Source organism: Oncorhynchus mykiss, chromosome 11 (genome assembly GCF_013265735.2).
Source record: "Oncorhynchus mykiss isolate Arlee chromosome 11, USDA_OmykA_1.1, whole genome shotgun sequence".
Classification (NCBI taxonomy): Eukaryota; Metazoa; Chordata; class Actinopteri; order Salmoniformes; family Salmonidae; genus Oncorhynchus; species Oncorhynchus mykiss.
In genome coordinates, this window is record NC_048575.1 from 57,358,197 (window position 1) to 57,379,565 (window position 21,369).

General features: G+C 47.6%; 1 long non-coding RNA gene across 1 annotated transcript in view; it reads right to left on the reverse strand.

The window, feature by feature from the left end:
- Positions 1-11,756: 11,756 nt before the first annotated feature.
- Positions 11,757-21,369, reverse strand: part of LOC118937455 — a 41,810-nt gene continuing 32,197 nt past the window's right edge. The window contains exon 3 of the long non-coding RNA XR_005034804.1: positions 11,757-12,071. This is a non-coding gene — a long non-coding RNA (uncharacterized LOC118937455). The remainder of the gene's footprint in view (positions 12,072-21,369) is intronic.

The window sequence follows — 21,369 nt, forward strand, 5'->3', positions numbered from 1 at the left end:
TCAGTCTTTCGATCCCAGCTTTGATGCACCTGTACTGACCTCGCCTTCTGGATGAAAACGGGGTGAACAGGCCATGGCTCGGGTGGTTGTTGTCTTTGATGATATTTTTGGCCTTCCTGTGACATCGGGTGCTGTAGATGTCCCGGAGGGAAGGTATTGTGTCCCCGGCAATGCGTTGGGAAGACCGTACCACCCTCTAGAGAGCCCTGTGGTTGCGGGCGGTGCAGTTGCCATACCAGATGGTGAAACAGCCCGACAGGATGTTCTCAATGGTGCATCTGTAAAGGTTTGTGAGGGTCTTAGGGGCCAAACCAAATCAGCCTCCTTCACCACTCTGTCTGTGTGGGTGGACCATTTCAGATTGTCAGTGATGTGCACGCCGAGGACCTTGAAGCTTTTCACCTTCTCCACTGCGGCCCGTCGATGTGTGCATGGGGATTGGTGTTATTTCTATTAAAAAATAAATAAAGTATATGTTTTTTCCACTTAGAACCGGTAGGTTTGCTAGACCTTATTCATGGTTTCCTCACATGTAAAGGTGGTGGAATAATTAGGGAATTGAGTCAAGGTCAGAATACGGCGTATCTGTAGACACATCTCCGCAAAACATTCATTTATTTGATCTCCACCCGAAACTAATAGCGGATGAATAGCACACTATTCTCATGCTTAAGTTCAAGGTCAGAATACAGAATAGATAGAAAAGTGCATAAAAGGGGAGCACACCCTTCACCTTCAATTTCCATCTTGGGAGCAGTTAGTCAAAGTGTGGCTAGATTGGATTTCAGGTGCCTGTCTGCAGTGTCACATTTTTAAATATGTCACCATCGTTATAGAATTGTACATAATGTACAGTGAAGTAAAATATTAGGTAGCTTACATGACTTTCTCACATCTGCACAATCTTGGGAATATTGCAGTAGTTCTTGAATGTGCTCATTTCAACCTAATTGTTTTATGGTACAGGAAGTGGTATTGTGGTTTGCGTTGACCTGAGACAGGGTTTGTTCCTCCAACCAACTGCACTAAGGGCCTACTTATGGAGCCAGGGCCCCCTGCCTAGGTTAAACGCACCCTCAGCCATATAAGCACTGTGAAGTCAATTCATATCTGGCTGCTTAATGACTTGGAACCGCTGTAGTGCAGACATTCCTCCCCTTGCTGCTTCAGATCACTTGTTTGACTGAGATTATTTTTTGGACACGCTGCAGATTCCATGGAGATGATGATGATGGGATAAATGATGATGTTAGTGTTATGTTCGTTATATAGCTCCTGTGAGTTTGTTGTGCGTGTCTTCTTGACTCCGTATTGTTATCCTGAAGGGCCACCGTACTTTGAGAAAACGTTGTTGTTATGCTAGCTCAGTAACGTGAGCATGTAATAGACATTTATAAAGAACAAAGTCTCGTTCTACCAGCACAACATTGGCGATGAGAATAGCTGATCCTGCACCTGTCATCCCCACCATCTCTCTGCCGCCTCCGGACCCATTTCTGCCTCACTCAGTCATTCCCTGGGAGAACAGAAAGACTGGTTTGAAATGTACCTTCTAGTCATAGGACTGGATGCTGTTGCCGGTAGCAGGAAATGTGCTATCCTCCTACACTGCCTCGGAGAGGAGGGGCACAACATTTTCAGCCGTTTGGGACCTGCAGCTTCATATAAAGAAACAATAGCAGCTCTCAACTGACATTTTTCTCAACTGACGCCTGCTATTCAAACAATGACGTCAGCGAGCTTGTGAGTCAGCTTAACAGTTTGTAGCTGATTTGAAAGCTCTAGCACAGTCATGTAATTTTGGAACAATACAAGACAAACTAATAAGAGATCAGCTGATTGAAAACACTTCCAACCCCAAGTACAAGTTACTTGAAGATGCTAATTGGTAATTCACTCACACTTGCTCTACAAATTGAGTCAGCCACTGAATGTGCTGCTAAAATAGCTGAAACACAAGCTTACCCCATAACAAGTGCAAGCATTAGAGAGCAGTCAGTGCAGCAGATACTAGCTATGACGGGTGTGACACAGACTCAACCTCCGCAATACTGCTTGCATGTCCGCACCAATGGCGCCAGCAGAGGCGCTGTGGAAACTGTGGATCTACCCGTCATGCTATAAGGGCTCCAGATTGCCCAGCTTTAGGCCAGATATGTGGATATGTGGCCAGATATGTTTTTAACCAAGTGGTTCTTGTCCACACCTGCTGACGTATCAGCGCAACCAGGTGACTATGAAGCCAATCACACTTCAGTGATCCATACAGTGGGGCCCCACTCAGTGAACTTTACTATGTGCCCTCTCTAACTGGAAGAGAGCTGTGTCCCTGAAAGAGAGCGACCGGGGTCTACATGTTTTACTGGTTTGTGACTCACTGACACCGCCCTCGGTTAGAGGGGAATAAAGCAGGCCAGACCCCAGCAGCGGCGAGCAGGCATGGCAGTTCCCCAAATGAGACAGGCAAGTCCCCCAGTGCAGAAAGCAGAGGATGGCCCCGGGAAAGCTTGGGGCAGGCCCTAACGGTACACCCAGGGTCAGGGCCTTTATCAGGAGGCAGTGCTGGTGAGTCTCCTGAGGGGGAATAGGCGTTTGTCTTGCCCTCTTCACGACTGTCTTAGGGTTTGGACCATGATAGTTTGCTGGTGATGTGGACACCAAGGAACTTGAAGCTCTCAACCTGTTCCACTACAGCCTCGTCGATGAGAATGGGGGCGTGCTCGGTCCTCCTTTTCCTGCAGTCCACAATCATCTCCGTTGTCTTGATAACTTTGAGGGAGAAGCTGTCCCTGCACCACATGGTCAGGTCTCTGACCTCCTCCCTATAGGCTGTCTCATCATTGTCAGTGATCAGGCCTATCACTGTTGTGTCATCAGTAAACTTGATGATGGTGTTGGAGTCGTGCCTGGCCATGCAGTCATGAGTGAACAGGGAGTACAGGAGTGGACTGAGCACGCACCTGTGAGGGGCCCCCGTGTTGAGGATCAGCGTGGCGGATGTGTTGTTATCTAACCTTACCACCTGGGGGCGGCCTGTCAGGAAGTCGAGGATCCAGTTGCAGAGGGAGGTGTTTAGTCCCAGGGTCTAGTGAACACTGAGCTGAGCTGTACTCAATGAATAGCATTCTCACATAGTTGTTCCTTTTGTCCAGGTGGCAAAGGGCAGTGTGGAGTGCAATAGAGCTTGCATCATCTGTGAATCTGTTGGTGTGGTATGCAAATTGGATCGGGTCTAGGTTTTCTGGTATAATGGTGTTGATGTGAGCCCTGACCAGCTTTTCAAAGCACTTGTTAGCTACAGATCTGAGTGCTACGGGCCGCTAGTCATTTAGGCAGGTTACCTTAGTGTTCTTGGGCACAGGGACTATGTTTATAAATATGCACAAGACTCCGCCCCATGTCTTACCAGTGGCCGCTGTTCTATCCTGCCAGAAAAAAATGTAAAACCCACAGCTGTATGCTAATCATGTTGTCGTTCAGCCCCAACTCTGCGAAACATATGATATTACAGTTTTTAATGTCCCGTTGGTAGGATATACGTGCTCGTAGTTCTTCTATTTTATTATCGATTGATTGTACGTTGGCTAATAGGAATGATGATAAAGGTAGATTACCCTCTCGGCGACGAATCCTTACAAGGCACCCGGACCGTCATCCACGATACCTCTGTCTTTTCCTCCTGCGAATGACAGGGATGAGGGCCTTGTAGGGTGTCTGGATTAAATCCTTCCTGTCCGACTTGTTGAAGAAGAAGAATTCCTCCAATACGGGGTGAGTAATCGCTGCCCTGATATCAAGAAGCTCCTTTTGGACATAAGACACGGTGGCAGAAACATTATGTACAAATAAGTTACAAATAAAAAAAAAAACATACACAATAGCACAATTGGTTACGGGATCATAAAATGGCCGCCATCTCCTTCGGCGCCATTCCATTCCTTACACACGGGGTTGTTGGGGATGTGGCCCCACTCGTTGTTCAATAGTATCCCACAGGGGAAGGAGAGGGGCCATAGGGTCCATGCTGCACCGTCGGCAGGCATGAGGCTCCCATAGGCTCCAGAGATGGGTTATAGTCCACATGGTAATAGTTCACTGGACACCACTACAGCCACCATACTGTAGGGGTGTCAGCAAAGTCATAAATCCGACGAGACAAAGGACCATCAAAGTGAGCGACCTAGCTCTACATATTTCACTTGTTTGTGACTCACTAAATAAAGCGGCCCAAGAGTTAACAAACACAGGAACTTAATTTGGATTCTCTCTTTAGTACAACAGTGGGGCCAAGACATGTGTCCTCCCCGTGACACCAACCGTATCCAGAGCTGTTCAGTGAATTGAGATGCTTGAATGCATTCACACAAACACTGCTCTTGGACCCCAATGTTTTTCTTGTAATTCAACCACAGAGTCGGATCCCCCTGGCCTTCAGCAAAGATGTAGAGGAGGATCTCCAATGCCTTGTGACAGAGGTCCTAATCGAACCCATCGACATCTCTCCTTGGATGTTGAACCTGGTGATGGTTCAGAAGAAATCTGGGGGGCATCAGAACCTGCATTGACATGCGAGCAGTCAACAAAGCAGATGTGTCAAATATCCACTGAGGAGCTGACAACACACTTATCTACAAGTGCATTGCTTTTGACCTGAGTTCAGCACCAAGTTGCTTTCAGAAGATCACCGGCTGCCCCGGTGTTGTGGTCTACCTGGATGATGTTGTGGTGCATGGGCCAAATGCTGCCTACGGCAGGTGTTCCTACGACAGGTGTTCACCAGCCTCAACCGCCATCACCTCACACTGACATGTTTGAGTTCTCCGCGTCAACCATAGACTTTGTGAGGTTCTGGGTGTCATCCACTGGCATCTCTCAGCTGCAGTCGAAAATGGATGCCATCCTCAAAGTGCCCGCCCCCACACTAGCTTCACTGTTGTCTTCGTTCCTAGCCATGACCATTTACTACATGCAGTGTCTACCAGAATACTCCTTCATCACGTCACTGCTGCGACAGCTTCTTAAGCAGGATGCTTCTTGGGACTGGACTCCTGTCAGGCAGCGATCGAGCTAAAACGTCTTCTCACCATGTCCCTGACCCTGGCTCACTTTCACTTGAACTGCCCCATGCTGGTGATCTGTGATGGCAGTGGATATGAGGGCCATCCTGTCTCAGCTGCATGATGGTGTGGAAAAGCCCATAGCTTCGCCTCTCACGCCCTCAGTCTGACAGAGCAAAAGTACTCAATTGGGGAGTGCGAGGCTCTCGCTTGCACCTGGGCTTGCACCTGGGCTCTCGCTTGCACCTGGCCCCTCAGTCTCCATAGGTGGTCAGATCACCTTCGACAGTACTATTTCCAAGTACAGTTCACTCCAGGAAAAGTAAATGTTGTAGCAGACTTCTTTTCCCCGCATCATCACCACACAGAGCTCACCTACTCAGATGGTGACAGATGGGGAAGAGGAGTTGATGCATCTCATCTACTCTCCTCTACAGAACATGGTGTCCCTGCAGGACCTCGAGGAGACATCATTATTTGTCACACATTTGGCACACATTGAGTACATCAGAAACGGATGGCCTTCCAGTGTCCTACCAGAACTGGAGTCATTCTCACGTGAAAAACAAGCTGTCATGGTGTGGTGGCTTGGCATAAATGGTGAGGCTGAAGAGCTCATCAGGTCCTGAATGCCATAGCTCATAAGTGGGAAGACTGGTCCACCTGCCCCTGCCCCTATTCTGCCCCTGGACTGGCCATCTAGGCCTTGGTAGCACCTACAGCTCAACATCTTTGGGGAGCTACACAACGTCCCACATCAAAAGTTCCTTGTTGGGCTATTTGACCAGCTCTTCGCTCGCTAGGACCACGGACAATGGACCCCAGTTCCAGTCTAACCACTTCACCTCTTGTCTCGCAGCCGGTAGGTGCCACCCACATACGTACCACTTTCTACCACCTGCAGGCAAACAGGGTCACCCACAAATGTGCCACTTTCTACCACCTGCAGGCAAACAGGGTCACCCACATCCGTACCGCTTTCTACCACAAGAAGCACAGAGCTCAGCCGTCAATCATCAAGGTGTCTGACTGGGTCAGAGTCCGTCGACCTCATTGGGCCAACAAGCATTCTGGTGCTCTCCAAGGCAGGTCAATCGTCAACTGGGCCCAGTGACATTTCAAATGGCAGATGGATCTCTTTGGCACACCTCTGCTCCCAATGTGGCCACTGCTCCAGTGGTCAGGCAGGACATTCCTGTTGTCATACCACCTGCTCAGCCTCCTGAGCTTACAGCCGGCTCTAGCTGCCCCTGAGCCCAGACCTCTCAGGGCCTTTGAACACGCTGGGCGTTTTCAGGACTTTAATGATATCTTTTATACATAGACTTTGGGAGTGGAGGGGAAATGTTATTATAAAGCTCCTATGAGTTTGTTGTTTGTCTTTTTGACTCGTATTGTTATCCTGAATGGCCACCGTACTTTGAGAAAATGTTGTTGTTATGCTAGCTCAGTAATGCAAATATGTTAGAGTGATAGTTTATAAACCCAAGCCGTTTATAAAGAACAAAGTCTCGTTCTTCCAACACAACAGTTAGATCTGGCCATCACTTACCAAAGCTACAAAGCTAGAGTACTACAATGCTACGATGCTACAGAGATGCTAGCTCCTCTTTTTGCTCTGGCTCCTCTTTTCCAATATGCTACAACTAAATTCCCCCTTATCTCAGCTGTCATTCCTGCTACATCAATGCACTTTTGACTGAATTCCCAGATAACTTACTACTGTTTTAGACTATAAACTATACGTGTCATTTAAACTAATAACTGACAGTTTATGAACCACTTACAACCCCTTCATAAATATTTTATAGAATATTATTAAGTGAAGTGTTACCGATTAGTGTTACTGTTGTCAGAGGCTGTGTAACAGTTAGGCAGTTATGATGTAAAAGTGTGATGTGAAGGTCAGTGTGTACTGTGTGAAATGTGTATACCGTGTTTACCGTATGTGCAGGAGGGAGCAGGCAGTTTCACTGGAGATCATCATGTCACTCTAACTGAGCTACGCAGAGGAGCGAATCATTCCGTCAGTCAGAACACCATCACTCTGCTATGCTCCGGTCGCTCTCCTCTCTGCCTCCTCCCTCCATCCCTCCCTCAGCCAAATAGCCTACAAGTCTCCTTGGCACAGTCAGAAGAGTCACATCCCCAAACTGCCCACTTGTTTATTTCCTGTAACGCCTCAGAGCAGGAAAATTCCATGATCACTGTCCCAGCTCCTCAAGGCCACCTGAAGGTCCCCTCCTCTTCTCAGCCCTCTCTCTAGCTGTCTGAGGTGAAAGAGGAAGAGGGGAAGAGAGTGAGCGTAGTAGGGAGAAGAGGAGAGAAAGAGAGTGAGAGGGATGGAGAAAGAGAGAACGAGAGAGAGAGGTAGAGGGAAGGAAGGTGGGGTGGGCAGGCCGTGAAATTAGTCCAACAGTGGCAATGCCGCTGTGTGCCGAGCTTCCACCAAGGCCTCAGCCTCACTGCTGAAATTGGTGCCCCCCCCCACCCGCAGTCCCTTCCTGTCTCTTTTTTTCAGGTCTGTTGCACACGGGGCGGAAAAAAATCGTATTTATCACCTGTCAGCATTTGGCAGCTCTGAGTTACGTTACGCAGGACAGCATAAAATTATCATACACAAGCATGAAATTACAAAACCGCCCGGGGACCCCAAAACAAAATTCTTTCATTTCCCCCCAAAAAGGCTGGAGGGTGTTTGGTGGTGAATATGGAGGGAGAGGGGAAACAGGTGTGGGGTGGAGAGGTACACTGGGGGGCTGTTGGTTAGTTCTGAGAGGACATTGCAAATCATGTCCTTCATGGCCATTATGGTAAAGTCAAGCCAAAGAGGATTCAGAGGAAGACTGGAGCAGCATGGGATGTGCCAAGGTTATGACTTGCTAGAGCCAAGTCTGACTAAGAGTCCAAAGCTATATGAACTATTTAAATCCATCAACATCACCGTACAAGTGATATACACCAGCATTTTAGTTATTTACTGTAGTACATGCATTAATACAGTATGATACCATCCCAATAGCCATTCAAAGTGCCCCGCTTCACCAATGGGGATTGAAGATGCCGACACAGACTGCGCGACCCTCTGTTGGCACCATGGTTCATCCCTTGACTGTGTGTGTGTGTGTGTGTGTGTGTGTGTGTGTGTGTGTGTGTGTGTGTGTGTGTGTGTGTGTGTGTGTGTGTGTGTGTGCGTGCGTGCGTGCGTGCGTGCGTGCGTGTGCGTGTATGTGAAGGGATGACATTGACGGAGGGAGATGAGAGGAGAGGTGGCTTTAGAGAGGTCATCCATAATGCTGTGGGTATACTAAATACTTCATTAATGCCACACAGGAAATGGAGGGTCAATATTTATAGACCCTGAGCAGAGCACTATGTAGATACGGTATCTATTGGCTTGCATTCTCCAGGAGGGAATCAAATTAAGTCAATGAGGGACTGGAGTTTTTCTCTCTCTCTCTCTCTCTCTCTTAGTCTCTCAATCGGACATTTCTGCAATGATCGCTGCTGGTGGCGGTGAGCCATCGGCTTGACCCGAGCTTTAGGGAGCGAAAGGAAGGCTTATGCGGCTGAGAGAGCATGTAAGTAGCCTACTGTACCACAAGACAGTTAAAGCATAAGACCAAACCTATTCAAAAGTCGGCTTGCGACTTTGCAGAAATACAAGCGCCTTGAGTACAATGTCTGTAGTCAATAAAGTTTATAATGTGAAATGTCTGTCTTCAACTACAGTCTTCAACTTTTGAGCATGTGTAAGATACATTGAGTTTGTGTTTGAGGCTGGAGTCAATAGCAGAAGTTGAGACTATTCTTTACATGAAAAAGACAGAGAGGGAAAGTGTAGTGTGTATGTGTGGTTGTGTGCACATGCATGTGTGTGTGTTTGTGAATGAGAGAGATAAACAGAGAGAGAGAGAGACAGACAGACAAAGGTGTGGAGGTATTCCCATAATTCCTGCGTATCGGCATGGCTGTTAGGAGCTCAGGTGGTTGAGCGTTTGCCCTGGCCAGGCCTCATCAACGTGAAGGGCGGACTCATCCTTTCTGCATCTCTCCTCTCCTCCGCTTGATTAATTGGGTTCCAAAAATGCCGGTGGAATACGTAATGTTTCCTTCACAACACCCCTCCCTATGCTCCACTCTCCTCTCATCTTCTCCTCTCTCCACCACTCTCCGCTTTTTTCACTCTGTCTCCACCGCCTATCCCTCCCCCCTTCATCCCACTCTCTATCATTCTCTCTCTCTCCCTCTAATTCTCTCTCTCTCTCCCTCCCCCTTTCTCCCTCTGTGCTGGCAATTTCCAAATACATTAGCATCCACTTGGTATTCCAGGCAGGCAAAGAAAAAAATGAAGAAATCTGAAAAACAATTTAACAATAATAATGACGCTGATGATAAAATTAATTATACCCAGGGATGGCAGATGAGAAAAAAGGGAAAGAGGCAGCAGCAGCAGCAGCAGCAGCTCTCTTAATTTGATTCCCCAACGGTGGATGATATCAGGTGCCATTTGACGAGGGGACGCAATGAGTGTGTTCTGCACAGTGGACCTGTGTGGGATACTCCGGACTGATACATTGTGTGTGAGATTGTGTGTATGTGAGTGTGTGTGTGTCTCAACGACTGAGACAATGTTTTTGGTACTCTGGACTGATAGTGTGTGTGTGTGTGTGTGTGTGTGTGTGTCTGTGTGTGTGTGTGTGTGTGTGTGTGTGTGTGTGTGTGTGTGTGTGTGTGTGTGTGTGTGTGTGTGTGTGTGTGTGTGTGTGTAGTTACATGGTAGTTACACCAAGTGGAGGCCAAAACCATGAATATGTGTGTGAATGAGTATGACTGTAAGAGTGTGTGTGTGTGTGTGTGTATGTGTTTGAAAGACAGCTGGGAAGTGTTTATGCTCGTTTAAAATAGAAAACCACATCTTTACACATACAAAAAAACTCAGTTAACACTGTACACTGAGCGACATAGCCTCCATCTACCTCATGCATATTTCTTGCTACATGTTTCTCTCTTCCTTGAAGCGTTCTCTACTACACAGCCAGTCCCCCGGGACAGTGACTGACACATCCCCTCTTTGGGATGGGAGTCCTAAATATTTATCTTGTGGGGGTATATATCAGAATATTTCCTGTATCCTCCATCATCTAGTCCTGATGGCTCCTCCATCAGAGCCGCCTGGCTGATATGATAACCTTCTCATTAGGATAAATACTTGGTGTGGACTGTTTCACTCTCCCACCAACTTATGTTGCATTATCACGGCTGTCATCAGACGTGATATGCTGTGTCTCTTTGTATTATTTACAAAGCCGCTTTGCAGCTCTCATTCTGTCTTCATAATTCAATCTCTTCTGACGCGGTATATCATTAATGAAAGAATATCTCTTTTTGGGGATGACAAAGGATAGTTTGGAGTTTAGATTTGGAGGTGTGTATGGTGGTTAAAGAAAGGAGAGAGAGAGAGAGAGAGAGAGAGAGAGAGAGAGAGAGAGAGAGAGAGAGAGAGAGAGAGAGAGAGAGAGAGAGAGGGGTTTGATAGAAGTGAGAGGGGGCAGAGTCCAGTGGCTGCATTGATTTAATTTGTGCGATGGCGAGGCATCTCTTTTAACGATCACTAAATTGTTTTCTGACAGAACCCCACCAAGCAATTTCTCCCCCCGACATTTGATTTACATATGATCTTTAAACACCGGCGAGGCCGCGCTAGCTATTTGGTTATCATTCAAATCACTCGCCTCCCGTGTCATGCGCTGGGATAGGTCACTCTCCAGATGCTGGCTCATGAGACAAGCTGGGAGAGATAGAGGCGAGAGGGGGAAGAAGAGGAATGTATAACTCATGAAATAAATTGTTTAAGGGGTAAAATCAATTGCTTTGCTGCCTGCAATGAAGATCTAGTGGTTCATTTAGCATAGACCCTGCAAGCCTGGGCATTAGCAACCAAAAAGGGACTGGGAATCTAATTGGTTCTAAGTTAAGTAGTGTACAGTAATGGACATAGAGACACTCCAAGGACCCTAATTGAAGTAGTGTACAGGGTAATTCCACAATAACATGAGACTCAGATTATTCACTTCAAAAACAATTGATTTAATCATTTAACAAACCTTACCACTCTATGCACAAGGACTAATTTTAACAATTTCCACTAAACATTTTACCAAAACATATTTACTGGAAGAATTGTGCAGATGTAAAGTTTGGTAAGAGAATGACACCTTGTGTCAGGTTGTGTGCTACTGGTATAGAAGTCAGGTGCAGGAGAGCAGAGAGTTGTGATCAGGCGCACACTTTGTTTGACAGAAGCAACAACAGACGGACACAACTGCGTCAAAAAACCTCCAGCCAATGGCAAAAGTGAAAATGCACGACAACAGTCACAATAATGCAAATGTTTAACAATTAAACATACTTTGGGTTAAACAAGGTACCCGGGGAAAAACCACCTTGGCGCGTCACACAAAACACTTCACAAAACAATTCCACACTAATACATGGGGGGAACAGAGGGAAAATATATGTAGTGTGATTAGGGAATGTAAACCAGGTGTGCTGGGAACCAGACAAAACAAATGGAACAATGAAAAGTGGAGCGACGATGGCTAGAAGACCGGTGACGTCGACCGCCGACCGCTGCCCGAACAAGGAGAGGAGCCGACTTCGGCGGAGGTCATGACAATACCCCCCCCCCCCCCCCCCCCCCCCCCGACGCGTGGCTCCAGCAGTGCACCGATACTGGCCTCGGGGACGAACCGAATGGCGAGGCGCAGGGCGATCCGGCCGGAGACGGTGGAACTCCCGCAGCATTGAAGGGTCCAACACGTCCTCCACCGGAACCCAGCACCTCTCCTCCGGACCGTACCCCTCCCACTCCACGAGATATTGAAGGCCCCTCGCAGACGCCTTGAATCCAGGATGGACCGAACGGAGTACACCGGGGCCCCCTCGATGTCCAGAGGGGGCGGAGGAACCTCCCGTACCTCAGACTCCGGGAGCGGACTAACCACCACCGGCCTGAGGAGAGACATATGGAACAAGGAGTTAATACGGTAGTCTGGGAAACTGTAACCTGTAACACACCTCGTTCACTCTCCTCAGGACTCTCCTCAATACTGCTGGGGGCAGGTGCCTAGAGTAAACTGCCTGCTACTCAGGCCCAGAAGCTAAGATATGCATAGTATTAGTATATTTGGATAGAAAACACTCTGACGTTTCTAAAACTGTTCGAATGATGTCTGTGAGTATAACAGAACTCACATGGCAGGCAAAAACCTGAGAAAAAATCCACCAGGAAGTGGGAAATCTGAGGTTTGTAGATTTTCAAGTATATACCTATCCAAGATACAGTGTCAATTTGGTCCAATTGCACTTCCTAAGGCTTCCACTAGATGTCAAAAGTCTTTAGAGCCTTGTTTCTACTGTGAAGGGGGAGCGAATAAGAGCTGCTTGACTAAGGGGTCTGGCAGAATGCCATGAGCTAAGTCACGCGTGCGGCCGTGAGAGCGAGCTGCGTTCACTTTCATTTCTAAAGACAAAGGAATTGTCCGGTTGGAATATTATTGAAGATCGATGATAAAAACATCCTAAAGATTGATTCTATACATCGTTTGACATGTTTCTACGAACTGTAATGGAACTGTTTTGACTTTTTGTCTGGACTAAGTGCCTGCGCCTTGAAAATTTGGATTTGTGAACTAAACGCGCAAACAAAAAGGTATTTGGACATAAATTATGGACTTTATCGAACAAAACAAACATTTATTGTGGAACTGGGATACCTGGGAGTGCATTCCGATGAAGATCATCAAAGGTAAGTGAATATTTATAATGCTATTTCTGACTTCTGTTGACTCCACAACATGGCAGGTATCTGTATGGCTTGTTTTGGTGGCTGAGCCCTGTACTCAGATTATTCCATGGTGTGCTTTCGCTGTAAAGCTTTTTTTTTATATGACATAGCATTTTCATTAAGGTGAAGTATATCTTTAATTCCATGCATAACACTTGTATTTTCATCAACATTTATGATGAGTATTTATGTAAATTGATGTGGCTCTCTGCAAAATCACAGGATGTTTTGGAAGCAAAACATTACTGAACATAACACGCCAACGTAAACTGAGATTTTTGGATATAAATATGAACTTTATCAAACAAAACATACATGTACTGTGTAACATGAAGTCCTAAGAGTGCCATCTGATGAAGATCATCAAAGGTTAGTGATTAATTTTATCTCTATTTCTGCTTTTTGTGGCTCCTCTCTTTGGCTGGAAAAATGGCTGTGTTTTTTGTGACTAGGCACTGACCTAACATAATCGCAAGGTATGTTTTTGTAGAGCCTTTATGAAATAGTACACTGTCGTGGGATTAACAACAAGTTTATATTTTAAATGGTGTATAATACTTGCATGTTTGAGGAATTTTAATGATGAGATTTCAAACCAGGAAGTGGCTTCTATTTTGAAAACTCCATGTTCCATAGCCTCACATTGCTCCATTTAAAGGGATATCAACCAGATTCCTTTTCCTATCGCTTCCTCAAGGTGTCAACAGTCTTCAGACATAGTTTCAGGCTTTTATTTTGAAAAATGAGCCAGAAAGATAACATTGCGTCAGGTGGTCACATGAGTTTTGCTCGCGCAACAGAGTTTGGACAGCTATTGTTTTTCCCTCTCCTACTGATAAAGACATTTGCGGTTGATATATTATCAATTATATATTTTAAAAACAACCTGAGGATTGATTATAAAGAACGTTTGACATGTTTCTGTGGACATTACGGATATTATTTGGAATTTGTCTGCGTTGTCGTGACCGCTCTTTCCTGTGGATTTCTGAACATAACGCGCCAAACAAACGGAGGTATTTTGGATATAAAAATAATCTTTATGGAGCAAAAGGAACGTTTGTTGTGTAACTGGGAGTCTCGTGAGTGAAAACATACGAAGATCTTCAAAGGTAAACAATTAATTTGATTGTTTTTCTGATTTTCGTGACCAAGCTACCTGATGCTAAGTGTACTTAATGTTTTGTCATGCGATCGATAAACTTACACAAACGCTTGGATTGCTTTCGCTGTAAAACATAATTTCAAAATCTGAGACGACAGGTGGATTAACAAAAGGCTAAGCTGTGTTTTGCAATATTGCACTTGTGACATGAATATTCATATTTTTAGTAATATTATTTGACTGTGGCGCTATGCTATTCAGCGGTTGCTGATGACAATTATCCTGCTTAAGGGATGGGTAGCGTCAAGAAGTTAAATGGCCCCACAAACCACAGACCCAGCTTCCTGCAGGGCAGGCGTAGGGGCAGGTTTCGGGTCGAGAGCCAGACCCAGTGCGGTGACAGTACGCGCAGGTTATTTGGCACAGCGCGGCCCACTGGAGGTGAACATGGGCGGCTTCCCATGCCTCCTGCGTGCGCCTGAACCAGTCGTCCACCACAGGAGCATCGTTCAGACTCTGATGGCACATTGCCAGAACCGGCTGGTACCCCAATACGCACTGGAAGTAGGAGAGGTTAATGGAGGAGTGGCAGAGCGAGTTCTGCGCCATCTCTGCCCAGGGCACGAACGCCGCCCACTCCCCGGCCGGTCCTGGCAATAATACCACAGAAACCTGCACACATCCTGGTTCACTCTCTCCACCTGCCAATTACTATCGGGATGAAAACCTGAGGTAAGGCTGATCGAGACCCCCAGACGTTCCATGAACGCCCTCCAGACTATCGAAGTGCATTGGGGACCTCAATCAGACACTATATCCTCAGGCACACCGTAGTGCCGGAAGACATGTGTAAACAAGGCCTCCGCAGTCTGAAGAGTCGTAGAGAGACCGGGCAGAGGAAGGAGACGGCAGTATTTATAGAAACAATCCCTGGTCCACCAGGACCGTGGTGTTTCCCTGTGAGGGAGGAAGATTAGTCAGAAAATCCACCGACAGGTGTGACCAAGGCCCGTTGTGGAAAGGGTAAGGGATGTAGCTTACCTCTGGGCAGGTGTCTAGGAGCCTTACAATGGGCGCACACTGAGCAGGAGGAAACATAAACCCTTACGTCCTTTGCCAAGGTAGGCCACCAGTACATCCCACTCAGACAGCGCACCGTCTGACCGATCCCCGGATGACCAGAGGAGGGTGATGTGTGGGCCCAATAGATCAACTGGTCACGGACAGCAGACAGAACGTACAGACGCCCGACGGGACACTGGAGGGGAGCAGGCACTGTACGTAACGCCTGCTCAATGTCCGAGTCCAGCTCCCATACGACTGGCACTACCAGGCAGGAAGCTGATCCATGGGCCGCTCCTCTGTGTCATACAGCCGGGACAGTGCGTCTGCCTTCACATTTTGGGAACCTGGTCTGTAGGACAGGGTGAACACAAAATGGGTAAAAAAAAACATGGCCCACCTTGCCTGACGAGGATTCAGTCTCCTCGCTGCCCGGATGTACCTCAGGTTGCGGTGGTCAGTTCAGATGAGAAAAGGGTGTTTAGCAACCTCAAGCCAACGTCTCCAGGCCTTCAAAGCCTTACCCACAGCCAACAGCTCCCGGTCCCCCACATCATAGTTCCACTCCGCCGGGCTGAGCTTCTTCGATAAGAAAGCACAGGGGCGGAGCTGCCCGAGTGCTGAGAGACACGGCTCCTATCCCAGCTTTGGACATGTTCACCTCCACTATGATTGCCAAAGATGGACCTGGATGGACCAGCACGGGAGCCGAGGTAAACAGAGCCCTTAGGTTCCCAAAAGCCCTGTCCGCCTCAGCCGACCACTGCAAACGTACAGGACCCCCCTTCAGCAGTGAGGTAATGGAAGCCGCCACCTGGCCAAAACCCCGGATAAATCTCCGGCAGTAATTGGCAAACCCTAAAAACTGCTGCACCTCCTTTACTGTGGTGGGAGTCGGCCAATTACGCACGGCTGAAATTCGGTCATTCTCCATCTCCACCTCTGAGGTGGAAATGCGATACCCTAGGAAGGAGACGGACTGCTGAAAGAACAGGCATTTCTCAGCCTTGACGTACAGGTCATGCTCCAACAGTCGTCCAAGCACCACGTGCACCAAGGACATATGCTTGGTGCGTGTAGCAGAGTATATCAGAATGTCATTGATATACACCACTACACCCTGCCCGTGCAGGTCCCTGAAAATCTCGTCTACAAAGGATTGGAAGACTGATGGAGCATTCATCAACCCGTACGGCATGACAAGGTACTCATAATGCCATGAGGGGGTACTGAAAGGCGTCTTCCACTCGTCTCCCTCCCGGATACGCACCAGGTTGTAAGTGCTCCTGAGATCCAGTTTAGTGTAGAAGCGGGCCCGTGCATTGACTCAATCGCCGTGGCGACGAGATTTGATTTAGACCTCGATAGTCAATACACGAGCGCAGACCTCCCTCCTTCTTCTTCACAAAAAATTACCTCGAGGAGGCGGGTGAAGTGGAGGACCGAATGTACCCCTGACGCAGGGATTCAGAGACATATGTCTCCATAGCCGCTGTCTCCGCCTGTGACAGGGGATACACTTGACTCCTTGGATGTGTGGCGTCTACCAGGAGATTTATCGCACAATCCCCCCGTCAATGGGGTGGTAATTGAGTCGCCTTCTTTTTGGAGAAGGCGAGAGCGAAATCGGCATATTCAGGGGGTTGCGCACGGTGGAGACCTGGTCTGGACTTTCCACCGTGGTAGCACCAACGAAAACCCCTAAACAAGGGTCTAACCACAGAAACAATGGGAGTCCCTAAACTAAAGGCGAATGCGCTGTCGATAAAATTCCTAGCCGCGCCTGAATCGTTGAGCGCCTTATGCTGGGAATGCGGGGGAAACGCAGGAAAAAAAACATGCACAAACAGGTTAACAACAGAGGGCTCTGGATGAGAGTGGTGCAGACTCACCTGGGGTGACGCCAGAGAGCCCTGCCTGCTGCCTCGACTCCCAGAGGCACCAACCCGGCACCGACCGGAAGTGTGCCCTCTGCGGCCACAGATAGTGCACGTGAAGGCCCCTCCTCCGGCCTCCCTGAGCGCAGCTCCACCCAGTTCCATTGGCACCGGAGCGGGGGTGCTGGAAGCAGGAACCGACAGAGCCCTCTCTGAACGTCCGCGGGTGACCAGCACGTTTTCCAACAGAATGGACAGATCCACCAGCTGGTCAAAGGTGAACATGGCATCCCTGCAGGCCAAGTCCCGATGGACATCCTCGCACAGGCTGCATCGGTAATGGTCGATGAGGGCCCTGTCGTTCCATCCTGCTCCGGCAGCCAAGGGTCCTAAATTCCAGGGCAAACTCCTGGACGCTCCTCGCCCCCTGCCTCAGGTGGAAGTGGTCCAATGCCGCATCTCATTGTCTCCACACGGCGTTTGCCCACTCCAGAGTTCTCCCCGAGAGGCACGAGACGAGAGCGGGGTGAACGGTGGCCAGGTATAGGTCCAGCTGTAATAGGAACCCCTGGCACCGTGCTGCCGTGCCATCATACTCCCTGGGAAGAGCGAGACGCATCCCACTGGGACCGGATACAGGAGGGACGAGTAGTGGCAACCCCAGTTGTGCTGGTTGAGTCTCCCTGTCTCTCCCAGCGGTCCATGGTCTGGACAACTCGATCCATCGTGGCGCCGAGATGTTGCAGCATCGCCTAGTGTACTCGGACGTGCTCCTCGACCCCTCGAACCGGGGTACCTGCTCCTGGTGTGGAATTCTGTCAGGTTGTGTGCTACTGGTATAGAAGTCAGGTGCAGGAGAGCAGAGAGTTGTGATCAGGCGCACACTTTGTTTGGCAGGAGCAACAACAGACGGACACAACTGCGTCAAAAAACCTCCAGCCAATGGCAAAAGTGAAAATGCACGACAACAGTCACAATAATGCAAATGTTTAACAATTAAACAAACATTGGATTAAACACGGTACCCAGGGAAAAACCAGCCTGGCGCGTCACACAAAACACGTAACAAAACAATTCCACACAAAGACATGGGGGGAACAGAGGGAATACATACAGGGGGGAGAACAAGTATTTGTTACACTGCCGATTTTGCAGGTTTTCCTACTTACAAAGCATGTATATATATATGTACTGTATGTGTATATGTACTGTATGTGTGCATGCTGTATAATATAAAGCAAGCCCTTTGTACTGTTTGTCACATTTGTCCGCACCTAAGGGAATACTTTGCTTCTTATTTAATGGCAAAACTGCACACTTTCATATGCAGAAATACTCTTTAATTCATTTTCTCTATCTCAGTCAAGGAATTCCAGACATATAATAAAATATATTACTGCAATCATTACCATCAATCTGTGAGTTTGAATTGGTGGGTTTTTTACCTTTCAGGTTGAAAGGTGCTGTGCTTTTAGTCTTCAAAGGCATGCAAATTACCCCTCACTCTCCCCCATTTCTATGAACGAGCCTTATTAAATACAGTTAGAAGAATCAAAGTTGAGGTGTGCCTTTAAAACCAAGTGCATTGAAAGAGGACATGATTGGAGAGAAAGAGGCAAATGGCGAAGGGCCATTACTGTAGGGCATTTCCATGTTAAAGGACCCATAAGAGCACCAAATTGGGTGTCAAATGAAAGCTATGAGTCTATATGTTTGAGAAATTAAGGCATTTAGGAATAAGCAAAGACTTAGACATCTTGCAGAAAAGTTTTTAAATATATTATAATACATCAAAACAAAATAATGTTGAAGTAAAGGCCCCTACCAACTAATATCAAAACCTATATTTAGTTTTGGAAAAATTCTGTAAGTTTAAGAAGCACTGCATTGTACCTTGTAATTCCGTTACCAAAAACACACATATCTTTAAAGATCAACTTCGACTAAAAAAACTACTTCTCGTTTAGAAAACAGCCCGTGGCATAAATATGAGTCAGAAACATTTATTCTACTGGCAAAATTTACTTCAAAATGTAAATACAATAATTTGGGTCATGAAGTCATTCTCGACCAAAAAATATGTTTTGTGAAACTTGTGATTGTGACTGCATCATAACGTAACTGAAGGTTGGGTTTGTTTCAATCCTGCCAACATTCCCACAGCTGGCTCAATCAAGGGTTTTTCTTTATTTGTACTATTTTCTACATCGTAGAATCACAGTGAAGACATCAAAACTATGAAATGATACATTAATAATCATGTAGTAACCAAAAAATGTGTTAAACAAATCAAAATGTATTTTATATTTGAGATTCTTCAAATAATATTTTGCCTTGATGACAGCTTTGCACACTCTTGCCATTCTCTCAACCAGCTTCATGAGATCGTCACCTGGAATGCATTTTAATTAACAGGTGTGCCTTGTTAAAAGTTAAAAGTTAACTGAGGCAACCAATTGTGTTGTGACAAGGTAGGTGTCATGTTGTCTTGTCTCTGTCCTTTCCCTTCACCCTGTCTCCCTCTGCTGGTCGTGTCAGGTTACCTTTTCTCCCCTTCTTTCCCCCAGCTGTTCCCTGTCTCCTCCTAACTACCCATTCACCCCGTTCCCCACCTGTTCCCCTTTTCCCTCTGATTAGGTCCCTATATCTCCCTCTGTTTCTGCTCCTGTCCTTGTCGGATTCTTGTTTGTTTGTTTGTGTCATTCATGCCTGAACCAGACCATCGTCGTGTTACTGTAACCTTGTCCTGTCCTGTCGGAATCTGCCTGTCCGTCTGAGCCTACGTTTTGTTTTCGTCATTAAAGTAACTCTGTTTTGTTAATTCGCTTTTGGGTCCTCATTCACGCACCTTAACAGAAGAATCCGACCAAGAATGGACCCAGCGACTTCGGATCCTCTCCACTCAGCCGTCGAGATCCAGGGAGCGATGCTAGGCAGACACGAGCAGGAATTGTCTGCTGCTCGACATGCCGTTGAGACCCTGGCCACCCAAGTCTCCAACCTCACAGAACAGGTTCACCATCTCCGCCTCGATCCACCGGCCACTTCCAGGGCTTTCGAATCTCCGGAGCCCAGAATCAATAACCCGCCGTGTTACTCTGGGGAGCCCACTGAATGCCGCTCGTTCCTCACCCAGTGTGATATTGTGTTTTCTCTCCAGCCCAACACTTACGCCAGGAGCACTGCTCGTGTCGCCTACGTCATATCTCTCCTTACTGGACGGGCTCGTGAGTGGGGCACGGCAATCTGGGAGGCAAGGGCTGAGTGTACTAACCAGTATCAGGACTTTAAGGAGGAGATGATACGGGTTTTTGATCGATCTGTTTTTGGGGAGGAGGCTTCCAGGGCCCTGTCTTCCCTATGTCAAGGCAATCGATCCATAACAGACTACTCTATTGAGTTTCGCACTCTTGCTGCCTCCAGTGGCTGGAACGAGCCGGCTTTGCTCGCTCGTCTTCTGGAGGGTCTCCGCGCAGAGGTAAAGGATGAGATTCTCTCCCGGGAGGTTCCTTCCAGCGTGGATTCCTTGATTGAACTCGCTATTCGCATTGAGCGATGGGTTGATCTTCGTCACCGAGCTCGTGGAAAGGAGCTCGCGTTCTCCGTTGCCCCCCTCTCCGCATCACTACCATCTTCCTCTGCCGGCTCGGGAGCTGAGCCTATGCAGCTGGGAGGTATCCGCATCTCGACTAAGGAGAGGGAACGGAGAATCACCAACCGCCTCTGTCTCTATTGCGGTTCTGCTGGTCATTTTGTCACTTCATGTCCAGTAAAAGCCAGAGCTCATCAGTAAGCGGAGGGCTACTGGTGAGCGCTACTACTCCTGTCTCTCCTTCAAGATCCTGCACTACCTTGTCGGTCCATCTACGCTGGACCGGTTCGTCAGCTTCCTGCAGTGCCTTAATAGACTCTGGGGCGGAGGGCTGTTTTATGGACGAGACCTGGGCTCGGGAACATGACATTCCTCTCAGACAGTTAAGGGAGTCCACTGCCTTGTTCGCCCTGGATGGTAGTCCTCTCCCCAGGATTCAGCGTGAGACGCTACCTTTAACCCTCACTGTTTCTGGTAATCATAGCGAAACCATTTCTTTTTTGATTTTTCGTTCACCTTTTACACCTGTTGTTTTGGGCCATCCCTGGCTAGTTTGTCATAATCCTTCCATTAATTGGTCTAGTAATTCTATCCTCTCCTGGAACGTCTCTTGTCATGTGAAATGTTTAATGTCTGCTATCCCTCCTGTTTCCTCTGTCTCTTCTTCACAGGAGGAGCCTGGTGATTTGACAGGGGTGCCGGAGGAATATCACGATCTGCGCACGGTGTTCAGTCGGTCCAGGGCCACCTCTCTTCCTCCACACCGGTCGTATGATTGTAGTATTGATCTCCTTCCGGGAACCACTCCCCCCCGGGGTAGACTATAC